Below are 13,803 nucleotides of genomic sequence, written 5' to 3'. Positions count from 1 at the left end.
ATCTTAAATTTCTGACAATACACCTTGAAATAAACCACTTTGACCAACTTGACCATATTCATTTGTTGCCTTATTCAACTGGTGATATTTTCCTCCTACGTGTTCACTGACTTCTTTAATGGGCAAACTCTGATACTCAATGCTAACCTTTTAACAGATATAATCAGGAGAAAACTTCATTGATGTTTTGTTGTTATCAGACAAAATTACCTGAACATATATATCTGCCTGTTGTGTCACCATTAGATATTGCATAAAATCAGCTAAATAAATGCTGTCCCTGAACAGCAGTTGGATGTGGCAGTTGGCAGGCAGTTGGATCTAAGTGAAGAAGTCAACAGACTGGAGAATCTGCTCTTTGTCAGCTATGTGACATTGGGCATTTGCTTAGACCATCCATGCCTGGGTTTCCCATTGTAGTGCTGATTATATGAAATGAATGTAAAGAACCTGACACAGTAGCTGGTATGAAGTTAACTCTCATATCAATTGCTCCTCTTTCCTGACTACAAAGAGCACTCCGTTGAATTCATTCATTCATTTCATTTTTATTTTTCCATCCTCCTAATTGCAAACTCTGGGTTTGCCTTTGGCCCTGCCTCCATCCCAAACAGTCCTCTAGAGCTTCATAGATGTATCCAGAAATTTATCTTGCTTGTTACTTAACAGGAAGCAAGGACCATATGAGTACTATGTGGATAGATATTAAATATCTTACAATCATCATTTTGCTACTAGAGTCACCTCCATTGGTAGAGGTAGGTGTAATGGGTTTTTCCATTACAATTCTTTGTTGGAGATTGATAATTTCCTAAGGGCAGACATTTCTTGCAGTGAGTTTAAACAATGCAGTCAGCAGAAAAAGTCAAAGTTCCATATTCTAAGCATTGACCAAAATATGTTATTTATTTCTCTTTCAAACATGATTTTTAAAAATTTGTTGTGCGTGAGACATGCATCAGATTACATACACATACACATTTCTCATTACATGGGGTTAGGCTTTCATTCAGCCTCCATCTCCTCTTGCATGAGAAACTGAAGCAACTATCAAGATGTGGAGCCAGGTTTTTGTGCTTTTTTTGGACAGGATAACAATGGCATACTTTTTTATCTCCAATAGACTTAACAGTGAAATATAATAAATAACAGAATGAGGAAGGTTTTGACAAATTATACATGAGTATCCAAAAATGAAAAAGAAGCAAAGAGAATACTGAAATCAGGAGAGAACATTAAAAATGTTCAGCACATCATGGAAGAACGTGATTAGCATGGCTCAGAATACAGAGGTGACGTTGACATTGTTCACAAGAGTTAGTTCAGCCAGCCTAGAAAATGATGTGCGGTGACCACCATTTAACCATAGACTTTAAAAATCATGATGTCTATCCCAGAAACGTCTCCAACTTTTAGAACTTCCCTAAATTTCAACTCAAGACATTCAATCGTGAGGCAAATATCCTGAATATTTATTCAGAGAGATTAGAATTCTTAACTATTATTTAGTTGAGTTGTGTAAATGCTTTGTGCAGACAATGAACTGAACAGTATGATTAATAAGAAAAAGCAACAACGTTTCTACATATATGTTTCTTGCCACTACTCCCTGAGTACTATCCTTTTATCTCTCTCATGGCATCATCTGTCAGGGTCACAAACAACATTCAGACTCAGATATACTCAGCACTCCGCTGATTATTTTCACACTGAGAGTGATGCATGCACACCTGTGGGTCAGTTGCCCTCTTAACTGTAACCCATTAAATTTGTCACATGTTCGTGAGTGAGTACCATTTACAGAACTAGACAGGCTCACTCACCAACACTTGCAGGCCATGTCTGCCTGGTTATTTAGGAATGCTTTCTTGCACTTGCTTGTGAGATGACCATCATAAACATACATGGCTTTTTCCACATTGAGCTGTCAGATATACATGTGAAATAGAAGTTGAATTCTAACATGACCTTCCTCCCTAAGGATCCATGATTTTCACATTTCAAGTTAGAAGCTAGGACCCACTCCTTCTTGAATCCCAGTTTCTCAATAGGGAAATAGCTTTTCTCCACTGGGCTACGAAAGACTGGAGAGCAACACAACACTGGATCATTTGGGCCAAAATCCACTTTAGCTTCATAAATTTGTGCCCAACAGCACTTTTGCCTCAGTTCTTCTTCACTTTGCATTTGCAGACCCGAGTAAAGAACTGAATACTGACAATGATGTCAGCCAAGGTATTATTGGGCAAGGTTGTAAGAATACACTCGAGTTAGCTAAGTCAGAGAAATCCAGTGTAAATCATTCACCATAGATCATCAAATGAGGCTGAGCAATTTAAAAACTGGAATTTCTGGCCTTCTGTCCCACTATGATAGAGCTACTTATAATTAGGTAAAGTAAATGTGGGGATCCCTGGGTAGCTCAGTGGTTCAGAGTCTGCCTTCAGCCCGGGGCGTGATCCTGGAGTCCTGGGATCGAGTCCCACATTGGGCTCCCTGCATGGAACCTGCTTCTCCCTCTGCCTGTGTCTCTGAGCCCCCCCCCCCCCGCCCCTCTGTGTGTGTGTGCGTGTGTCTCTGTGAATAAATACAATCTTTAAAAAAAAAAAAGAGGATAAAAACCTTATTTAAAAAAAAGGTAAAGTAAATGTTTCACTTCTGAGTCCAGTGACCTAGAGTAAATATCCCTGCCACCCATTCAATCCTCATCCTCCTCAAAAATATCTTCTCAAATTGCTTAAGAATTCTTAAAATTCTTTTCACTTGAAGCAAAATTTTTCATTTCAAAAATGCCACTAGGAGAAGTTGTATGTTTACTTAATATTGCATTAAGGTGTCGATATCCTTATATGGGATGCCTGTCTCTTAGTACAATGTAGACCATTAAAATTTAGCACTGGAAAGAAGGTTGGCTGGTCAAGTATTGATCCTTCCTCACTACTCTCTTCACCATAGCTTTATGCCTCTTGGGGTTTTTGCCTTGTGGTTACCATGGCCACCTCCAGGAATGGCATGTTCTCCTTCTAATATTCTGGGTCATGCATTGACTAAAGCCTCTTAGTATATCTTAGCAAAGCTTATACTGACTGGAATACTCAAGTAAAATGGTGGCAGGAACAGGGGAAGTGGAGAGAATGGGAGAGGGAAAAAGGAACAGAAACTAGTACTCTGTGACTCCAGTCTGGGAGCTTCACATGTCTAGGAGCTATTTCATTTAATTCTCACATCAACCATACAAGGAAGATTGTATTATTAACACTTCATAAGTAGGACAATAAGACCTAGAGAGATTTAGTAACTTGCCCAAAATAAGCCATTGATAAACAACAGAGCTGGAATTCCAACCCAGATCTGCATGACTTTACGGAGTACACCTGGCTCATATTCAGGGAGGGCTTGCTCCTTCAGAGTATCAAAGGATCCCCAAAACTTTTCTGTTAAGTCTCTTGGCCTTCCTAACTCCACATCCCAAATCCAGCTCTATAGGGAGAGTGCCAACACCTTCCAAAGGGAACATCTCTAATATATAATTAACTCTATGGGTAAGCCCAAGAGAAACATCCTGCAAGCCCATCTGGATTTGACACTCTGGTTTCTGACTGTCTAGCCTGAGACACTCCTTTTTCAGGTGACTGTTTCTCCCGCAAATCCAATCTGAATTTTATAGACCACAAAACCAAATAGTACCTCATAACCATGTGATCTTTCATGTATCTTCCACACGAGAGTTACACACAAATATAATCAGAGGGAGTAGTTCTCCTACACATTATAGTATCATAATATTTTCTGAGGAAGTCATCAAGTACAGAAAGGAGGAGGAATGAGGTAGAAACCACTCTGAATGCAAAGGTTAAAGAAAAGATAGGCCTGGCCAATAAAGCCCTCTTCTATTAAGATCCTGCTCATTTCTGAAGGCTCACCACTGAGTCTTATTCCTCAGGGGGCTTGTTCTGATAGCTCTGTGTAATCCAAATTTACCCAATTTCTATTCCAATAGTTTGTTTCTACCTCTATTATTGCCCCAAATTATGCTGTCTTGTGGCATAATTAGCTGCTTACATTCCTCCACCCCAAGTAAAATGAAAGTTCCTTATGAGCAAGGACTGTGCCTTATCTCATGCAGTTCTTGAGGCATTTCTGAGCCAGTAGCAGTGGTCATCATATTAACAGTAACCATTACTACTTACCGAGCTCTTACCTTTGGGTTTCCGATCTGTACAACTCCTGAGATAAGGACTATTAGTCTTTAGATAGATGATTGATAGATAGATAGATAGATAGATAGATAGATAGATAGATAGATAGATAGATGATAGATGATAGATAGATAGATAGATAGATAGATAGATAGATAGATAGATAGATATAGGAATCAGTGTTTTAAACAGTTAAACAACAGTTAAATATATGGCTTTGATCCAACATATGACTAATTCCCAGAGGATATGAGTTTTTTTTCTTTCCCAGTGACCACTAAATAAGTGTTTACTGAAAGAATGAGGATTGTAAAACTTCACCTGTTTCTCAGTTTTAGACTGCAAATGCCCCAAAGTAAATCAAACAGGTAAGGAGGTTTTTTTTTGTTGTTTTTAAGATCCAATAAGGCCCTAAGTAAACCCAACTCAGACATGCATTTCTAAGATGAATCAGTGGTTCAAACAAAAAAAATGTATGTATATTAAGAGTATGAAAATAGAGGGAAAAAAGAATATAGAAATGGAGATAGAATATAAGAATAGGTAGAGGTGGTCAAAAGGTATAAACTCCTAATTATATAAATAAGTCCCGAGGAGGTAATGTACAGCATGGTGATCATAGTTAACAATATGGTGGGTATTTGTCATTTCTAATAGCTGAGTAATATTCCATTGTACACGTGGATGGAACTGGAGGGTATTATGCTGAGTGAAGTAAGTCAGTCGGAGAAGGACAAACATTATATGTTCTCATTCATTTGGGGAATATAAATAATAGTGAAAGGGAATATAAGGGAAGGGAGAAGAAATGTGTGGGAAATATCAGAAAGGGAGACAGAACATAAAGACTGCTAACTCTGGGAAACAAACTAGGGGTGGTAGAAGGGGAGGAGGGCGGGGGGTGGAAGTGAATGGGTGACGGGCACTGGGTGTTATTCTGTATGTTAGTAAATTGAACACCAATAAAAAATAAAAATAAAAAAAATTAAATTAAATTAAAAAAAATAAAAATAAAAAAATAAAAATAAATAAAATAAAAAAACAATATGGTGTTGTATATTTGAAAGTTTCTAGGAGAATAGATTTTAAAAGTTCTCATCACACACACACAAATTGTAACTATGGTGGTGACGCATGTTAGCTAAACATATTGTGGTGATCATTTCACAATATATACATATGTCAAATCATTATGTTGTAAAAACTAATATAAAGTTATGTGTCAGTTATATCTCAATAAAAAAGAGTAAATATGCATTTGACGATATAACTTTTTATTTTCATCTCTGCTATGATTTAGGAGGTCCTTTTACCAAAGATATTTTATGTCTCAGCAAACCAGTTGACTCACTACTAATCTAGGATAGTCAGTCTCTCTGTCAACCTCTATAGATAATCTGTGGATACTCAAATGGTTTGGGAAGGGATAAAACAAAACAGAAATCTATATTAGTATGTATTAAGCCATGTGAATTCAGTATTATCATTTTTAAATAGAATTAAGAGTCTGTAAGCGACGAAGTAGTCTTCAGGTTATTTTCTGTGGGGAAGAAATAATTCTTCATTCCTCCAGAAATCAAGTTTCATGGTATTGTGCACAAAACCTGCTTGTCAGGGGTCAGTGCTGGGAATATTAAATGGTTTCTGTGCTAGAATATTTAGATTTATCCTAGCTTTTGGATACAAAGACTGCCCCTGCTCCACTGAGGCAGAGAGAGACAAGCCATGGTGATAATGTAAATCAGACATGAATAGATAAACAATGGGGATATGAAATTAGCATTATTGATGTGATGAAACTGGAAAGAAATAAAAATAAAGATAAGAAGGGTCACACAAACACAAGGCATACACTGAGGAGAGAATAGGAAAAGGAAAAAAGATGTTCTGTTCAGTATATCATACAGGGCAGCTGGTACCACATGGCCACTAATATGATGGGCAACAGCACAATTAATCTCAATAGATGTTATAAGACTAAAAATGGGAGGGGTTTTTGCTCATTTGATTAATCAACTAATCAAATTAGTTGGTTCTAATAAACTAATAATCTACAGATTATTAGTTATTCACTGTGTTAGGCTGTGGCGGTGGAGACCAGAAAATACTAAAAGCTAGTTGCTCCCTTCAGCTGCCTATAGTGTCCTTCACTGCACACTTACTGAATGCCTACCATGTGCTGGGCACTGTTCCCATGTCTCTCTGTCCCACTAGACCAAGAAATCCTTGAGTGTAGGAACAGACAACCAAAGCATTATGACACTGCATCATCAGCACTAATCAGAAGGACGGCCTTTGGGAAGGTTTCCCAGAAGGGAACTTGATGGAGATGATCTTCATTAATGAGTAAAAGCTACACATTTGAGGCAACATGGGCATAAGACAGTATGCCACTTTTTTAGCAAACAGTAAGAGAATCCACAGGGTGAAGGAACAGAGTCTTGAAGGAAATGAAGGTGAGGCAGCTAGAAAGGAGGGCACAGGGTGGGCATAAATGGTCCCAGATCCTATGATCTGGAACTTGAGCAAAATGCACATGCAGAAAAATATAACCAAGAGCATAAGAGAGTAAACATGATTGATGATGAAGATCTACAACTTTAGAGGACCCGTCCTGAAGGCTGAGAAACCAGAGAAATGAGAAGACCACTCTGGCAGACAAAACAACCATTCCTACCTCTCCATTATCTTGCTTGCCTCCCAGCACAAAAACAAAAATCAGGACACTGGCTTTCTAGCTCCCTTTACAGCTATGTCTGGCCATGGGATTCTGATCAGGCCAATGAGCTTAAGAGAATGACTGTTGGTGCTTCTCTCTATACACAAACACAAGCAAATTGTGCATGCTACTTATTCAAAGATTTGTCTTCCCTAATTAAAGACCTTTACCAAGCAAGCAAGGTTGTCCCTCATTCTCCTACAACTACCTATTCTCTGCCTTTGAAAAGGCCTTGTAACCTTGTGAATCCCCACTAGCCAATTTAAGATCATGGGAGAAGGTTCAGGGTGCTGTTTTCTAAGCTGAGATCAATCTCATCAAATAAATCATTCCTGCTTGAAATGTCTCTTCCACTGAACAGAAGATCACTAACCATCCAATTACAATTTATTTCCAAAGATAAGTAAACAAAATTTCATTTTGCTGCATCATCAGGTTCAACCATGTAAGAAAATACAAATAGCTAAAGGTAGATAACATGGGGTTTAGAGTGAAGTCCTGCATGGGTTTTCCTTAAGGTGGTCATACAAAATCATTTAATAGCATGAGCACTAGACAGAAAGTCAGATTCTATTATATTAGATGAGGAAGTTAGATTAGCCACAAAATGAGGACACCAACTGGAAGTCATGACCTAGAACCAGAACCATTCCCTTGGTCGAAGACATGGTGAGCACAAAGATACCCATGAGTAAGGGCCGAGGAGTTTAGGACCAGGGATAATAAGGATTATTAGCAAGGTAGCACTTGGGCATCAAGAGCTAATCGGAAATCTATTGCTATAATTGAGTTCTAAGCAGAGTGATACTAACAGAAAGTGTAATGTTTGAGTTTGTTAAATCTAAAGTAATGGAGCCCTGCCTTTCTAAAGCTGGGACTAGTCTTAAAGACTGGGAGGCTGTTTGCCTCCTCCTGGGGGACAGGTGGTACAGCTGTGTAGAAGGATGGCTACTCACCAGGAAACAGGCAAGACTTGACAGGCCTATTCTTATCTGGTTAAATGAAGACCTTGGATCTCTTAGCTTACTCATTCCTGATTGTCCTTCAACTAGTTCGAGATCCATGCAGAGATTTACCAGAAAGTAGAGCTACATAAAATAGGGATTTTTCTGTACTTAAATTTAATGGGGGACACTTAGAAGTAGCCTTAAAGCCCCCCCAACCAAAAACAGCACGACCATCCAATGTGTATCAGACCCCCTGGGGAGATATTAAGTAAGACAGAGCTTAATTAAAAACAAAAACAATTACCTAATTAGCTCTAGACCAGTTCATTTTATACCTTATCGAAAAAGATCCATAAGCCCATAAGCAGTATGTTAATAATAGTGAGTCACAAAGTCATATGACACTAATATCGCCCCAAATTTGAAAATTGGTTTTGTAATACCTTCCTAGTATTGTTGCAGGCTTTATTGTTTACTTTTTGTATGATTGCTAATTGTTACATAGTTCTCTGTTGGGGTTTTGAATCCCTTAATGCATCTCTTAGAAATTCTTAGTCTCACAGCTTCTAGAATGACAACAGAGCTAAAACAGAAGGAAATACAGTATGAAAACCCCTGCTGGTGTGATTCTATATAGCTTCCTCGGAATGGAAACATTGTGTTTATCCATTTGCATATCAACTCCAACCTGCGCAGGAATATCAATTGCTTTCCATAGCTGCTTTCCTCTTTGTTTTTCTGAAAGTAAGGGATGCCAATGGTGCATGCTGATGAGCTAGTATCCTCTCCCCCCACACACAGAGGGATTGTACTAATCATTGAACTTCAGTCTGTTTCAGAAACAGGTTTTTTTTATTAGAAGATTTGACAGCAGGTGTAAAGTTTTCTATTTATAAAACACATTGACAAATCAATACAAGATTTTATTTAGAACAAATGTATTTTTAATGTTTATTTTGACAAGGATACAGTATGCTATCATCACTGATTCTGATTAATACATTGGTACTGAATGAGATGCCAGAATGTGGAATGCATTAGCTCAGTTATCCTATTTCAAGGGCTTGAATTTTGTTAATCAGAATATAATAATTTAAGTGCCTTTTACATTGTCAATGTCTGATCCACAAATACGATATATGCCAGAAAATATGCATTCTAAACAGACCAGAGGATAAAAATCTCAATAAATTGATAGCTTCTATCTGCTGGAAAAAAAATCCAACAAGAGAGAAGCACTAAGGAAGATGAATTTAAAAAAAAAAATAGATCTAAGTCCTGGCTCAACATGACTATAATGAGGAATAAAGGGGTCAGTTTAAACAGGACAGTATCCACAGCTGCTGCTGTAAAGGCCTCGACACTGTAGCATCGCCCTACATACTCGAGGCTAATAATGAGTGCTATGAGTATGTTAGAGTTGTGACCACAAGAACTGCAGTTCTTTCTACTCATGAGCAAGAAAGAATCCTTTGACTTCTGGTTACAGCAATGATTATCAGAAGCTGGATACTGATTCTGTTTAAAAAGGTTCAGCCTATTTTTAATATAATGCATCAAGATCCTGATTGCTTTATGGTCTGACATGCCCCTATGGCTTTCTGGATCTAGGACTGCATATCAAAGGTGTGTTTGCATTTCTAAGAATTTTAAGAATTGTCTGAAATATTCTAGAACCGCTATGAGCAACTTTAATTATACAATCGAGAGATGTGCTAAAGGAAGAGAGGATAAGCTTGAAAGAGACATGACCTGCCTCCATCCCATCCCCACCCCCATGCTATAAAAATATATTACATATTGAGAGTTCTTCATACATTCTGGATAAAAGTCCTTTGTTGATGAAATTCAAAAATCAATTCTAAAATTCACATGGAAATACAAAGAACCTAGAATAGGCAAAATAACTGCAAAACAACAAAGTTAGAGAAATAACATGGCCTGATTTCAAGACTTACTAAAGAAACTATGGTAATCAAAACAGTGTGCTATGGTGTCAAGGCAGAAACTGAACTCAGTGGATGAACTAAAGAATCCAGAAATAGACCCACATATATATGGCCAATTAGTTTGGGGTTTTTTTGTTTGTTGGTTAATTGGTTTACACATATCTAGGGCAATTCAGTGAAGGAAATAAAAAGGGTTTTAATAAATGATGCAAGATAAAAACTGGATAAATATGCAAAAAAGTGAAACTTGACATGGATTCATATCACATCCAGAATTTATTTAAGGTTTTATTTATTTAAGCAATCTCTATACCCAATGTGGGGCTCAAACTCACAACCCCAAGATCAAGAGTCACATGCTCTTCCAACTGAGCCAGCCAGGCACCCCCAGAAATTAATTTTAAAATGGATCATAAATTCAAATATAAAGCCCCAAATTATCCAACTTCTAGAAAAAAATATAAGAAAAAATCTTACAGACTTTGAGTTAGGCAAATATTTTTTTACCTAGGACCCAAGAAGAAAAAAATTGATTAAATGGCCTTCATTGAAAAAATTTTAAATGTCACAACTTTGCTATTGAAAAGGTACTGTTAAGAAAATGAAAAGGTGGGGAGTACCTGGTGGATCGTCAGTTAAAGGTCTGATTTTTGGCTCAGGTCATGATCTCAAGGTCCTGGGGTTGAGCCCTGTATCAGGCTCACTGCTCAGCAGGAAGTCTGCTTCTCCTTCCGCCCCTCCCCCCTGCTCATTTTCTTTCTTTCTTTCTCTCTCTCTCTCTCAAGTAATTAGATACATCTTCAAAAAATCTTTGGAAGGAGAAAATGAAAAGGTGGGCTACAGATTGAGAAAAAAATATATGCAAATATCTGGTAAACTTATAAATATATATCTGAATTCATATGCAGACTGTGTTAAAAATTATTTCCATAAGGAAAATAATCCAATATAAAGACGCAAAGGATTTTAAAGAAAATATAAAGATGACAAATAAGCACATGACAAATTTTCAACACTGAGTTATTAAGGAAAAAGTGGTCATTAAAGCCACTAAATATCACCAAAAAAATACCTAAAACTTAAAAAAAAATAAAAATAAAATAAAATAAAATAAAATAAAAACATAAGATGCCAAGTGTTGGCACAGAGGTGGAACAACTAGCCTTTTATTTATTGCTTGTGGGAATGCAATATAGAACTGCCACTTGGGAAAATAAATTGTCAGTTCTTTCTCAAGTTAGATATACACATACTATATGGCCTAGCAATTCCACTTCCAAGTGCTTATCCAAGAGAAACAAAAATGTATCCATACAAAGATTTGTACTCAAGCTCAGGGCTGCTTTATTTATATCAATAATTGTCCAAAAATTGGAAAGAAGGCAAATACTCATCAACTGTCAAAGAGATAAACTAACAACGGTATATTCATACAATGAAATATTCTTCAGCAACAAACAGGAATGCATATATTTACATCAAAGCTTAGATACTCTGGAGAGGCTTATGTTAAGTGCAAGAAGCCAAACATAAATGATTATATGATTCCCTTTGTATGAAATTCTAGAAGAGGCAGACTAAAGTGATCAGGATTACCAGGAGTCAAGAGACAGAAGAGAGGAGATTGACTACAAAAAGACACAAGGAAACTTTTAGGCTAATAGAAACGTACTATATCATGATCCCAGTGTGGGAATAGGACTGTATACACTTGTCAAAACTCATGGCATTGCATACTTAAATTGAACTTTATTGTAGATAAATTATACCATAATGAAGCTGGCTCCTCCCCCCAAAAAAGAAGGATGCCCTCTGTGTATCAGATCGGATGAGCAAGTGAGATGTGAAGGCTACACAATATATGTAGTTTATGGATGTAAGTATGGGTTCTTCTGGAAGAGAGATCATGGAGATACTGGTCCCAAATGATATCCAATCCTAGGAAAACTGCTTTAAATTTTGTGCCTGTAGGCCTTTTTGAAACAGTGACTAGAAGTGAATTAAGAAACTGGTACTTACATTTTATTATAGTGAACAAATTGATCAATGCAATTTTGTTAAAAGGTTATGGACATATCCAAATAATATAAAGGAACAGCCAGTGAATGAATGTTTGAAGCATGTAGCAAAGCAGACACATTTTCTCTCCATGGATTTTTAGTGCATGATGAGCCAAAAGTATATAGATAATCAGAAAATGAAAAGTGAAATGCCTGTTGGCTGGCAAGTCTAAAATCTGGGACTCTATATTTGCTGCAGTTAGTTATGACTATACAAAATTGATTAATAGATGGAAAGTACAATAATGAAAGGTATTTTAAGAAGTGACAAAATGATATGTACACATGTGAATGATCTTTTAACATGCACAGGAAATCAAAAGACATACCTGAAAATGTTGACACTGATTGTCCATGAACGGGTTGTTGATTAAAAAAAAACAACTATTCTATAATTTCAAATTTTAATGAGAATGTATTACTTTCATGATATTGTCTTAAGCTGTATGGAAAAGAATGCAAATAAAACATACAAATGCCTTTCCAGGGAAGAAATTGCCAGCAAATTTATCATGATAGGTAATTTGTTCTGTATTATGTATTGTGTTTGCTTGTTCATGTTTTTCTTACTACTGAAGAACTTTGCAAAAATGTTTCCTCACCTTGCAAGTAATGCTGACCCCCGAATAGCTCAGCTTCCACAAAATGCAGGTCATTCGAGCAAGACAACAATGGCTAGGAATACTACCTGGGCAGGCAATTCACAACTTAATATCAGCCGTGTTCAGGAATGGAACCCTCTCATCACAAACGGTTTCTTCAAATGCTATATTCCGTCTGACACAAAGATAGTTTCCTACGACAACAAGCTCATTAGTGTATTTTTAATGTGAGTTAAAGGTACAAAACCATAGAAGTCATTTTCTTGAAAGTAATTGCAGAACAAGACATTATCTGTTATCAAAGCATATGAAATGTGCTGAAAAACATACAAAGAAAATTGATGCTGTGGGAAATTTTAAGTACATTTCATATTGACAACCCAAAATATGAGAAAAATGTCTGGTGCATGTTTCGGGGAATGTTCACGCAAGATAACAGACTTTGAATATAAACGAGTACCTAGAAAACACTTCTGAATGGCTTGAAAGGATATCTGTTCTTTTAAAAATGTATGGATTTGTGAAGTAACTACCAATAAATACCTGAGGGGCTAGAGTTATTGAGCAGGGCAGCAAAGCAATGATACATCTCTCCAAAGGCATTCTACTTTTAGTCACAAAAATACAAAAATGAAAAAGATAAAAGCTTTTTGCAATGGGCAAATATATTATACAGGATCAAACTCAATCACCAAACATTATGCATTATATAGCAAATTCATTTGAACCACTACCTGAAACACAAGCCATTACTCTATCAAAGAGATAACAATAATATCCAATATTTGGTGAATTCTTAGTATATACCAATACCTAGTCTAAGAATTATTGTTTTGTATTAGTTCATGGAATCTTACACTTAGAAGTAATATTTTTTCATCTGACTTTACCTGGAAACATTAAATTGTATGATTTGCCCTTCTTGCCCACCTCTCCCTAAATCCATATAAAAGATATTCAAATTAAGTGTAGACACTTAAAAAAGTGTAGACACATTTTTTTAAGTAAACTCTACCCTCAAAGTGGGGCTCCATCGCAGGACCCTGAGATAAAGAGTCATATGCTTTCCCAACTGAGCCAGCCAGGAACCCCAACGTAGATACTTTTTTAATGTGGCCCTCACAAGGAGCAAATTAACTCTTTCAAATAAAGTTACCATTAATACCAGGGGAAATTGTCTTCTCACATAGTCTTTGTTACTACTCAAACCCTACCTGACACTTTTCTGACTGATCATTGCTCTACATTATACAGCACACTTTGTCAAATTATTTATAACTATTATTTTGCATTACTTATCCTATCTTTTTATAGTCACATATTAGTG

General features: G+C 36.7%; 1 long non-coding RNA gene across 40 annotated transcripts in view; it reads right to left on the bottom strand.

Annotated features, from left to right (window-relative positions):
• The window catches only part of LOC144306781 (uncharacterized), a 350,851-nt gene that overhangs the window by 282,963 nt on the left and 54,085 nt on the right, over positions 1-13,803 (bottom strand). The window contains exon 3 of one of the 40 annotated variants that reach the window (XR_013373872.1): positions 12,270-12,631. The exons of the other annotated variants lie outside the window; for them this stretch is intronic. This is a non-coding gene — a long non-coding RNA (uncharacterized LOC144306781). Of the gene's footprint in view, positions 1-12,269; positions 12,632-13,803 lie in introns of those variants that run through there. 40 annotated transcript variants of the gene reach the window in all.

The sequence above is a fragment of the Canis aureus genome, chromosome 37 (genome assembly GCF_053574225.1).
Source record: "Canis aureus isolate CA01 chromosome 37, VMU_Caureus_v.1.0, whole genome shotgun sequence".
NCBI lineage: Eukaryota > Metazoa > Chordata > Mammalia > Carnivora > Canidae > Canis > Canis aureus.
The sequence above is the reverse complement of the archived record's forward strand: the minus strand, read 5'-3'. Positions and strand labels throughout refer to the sequence as shown.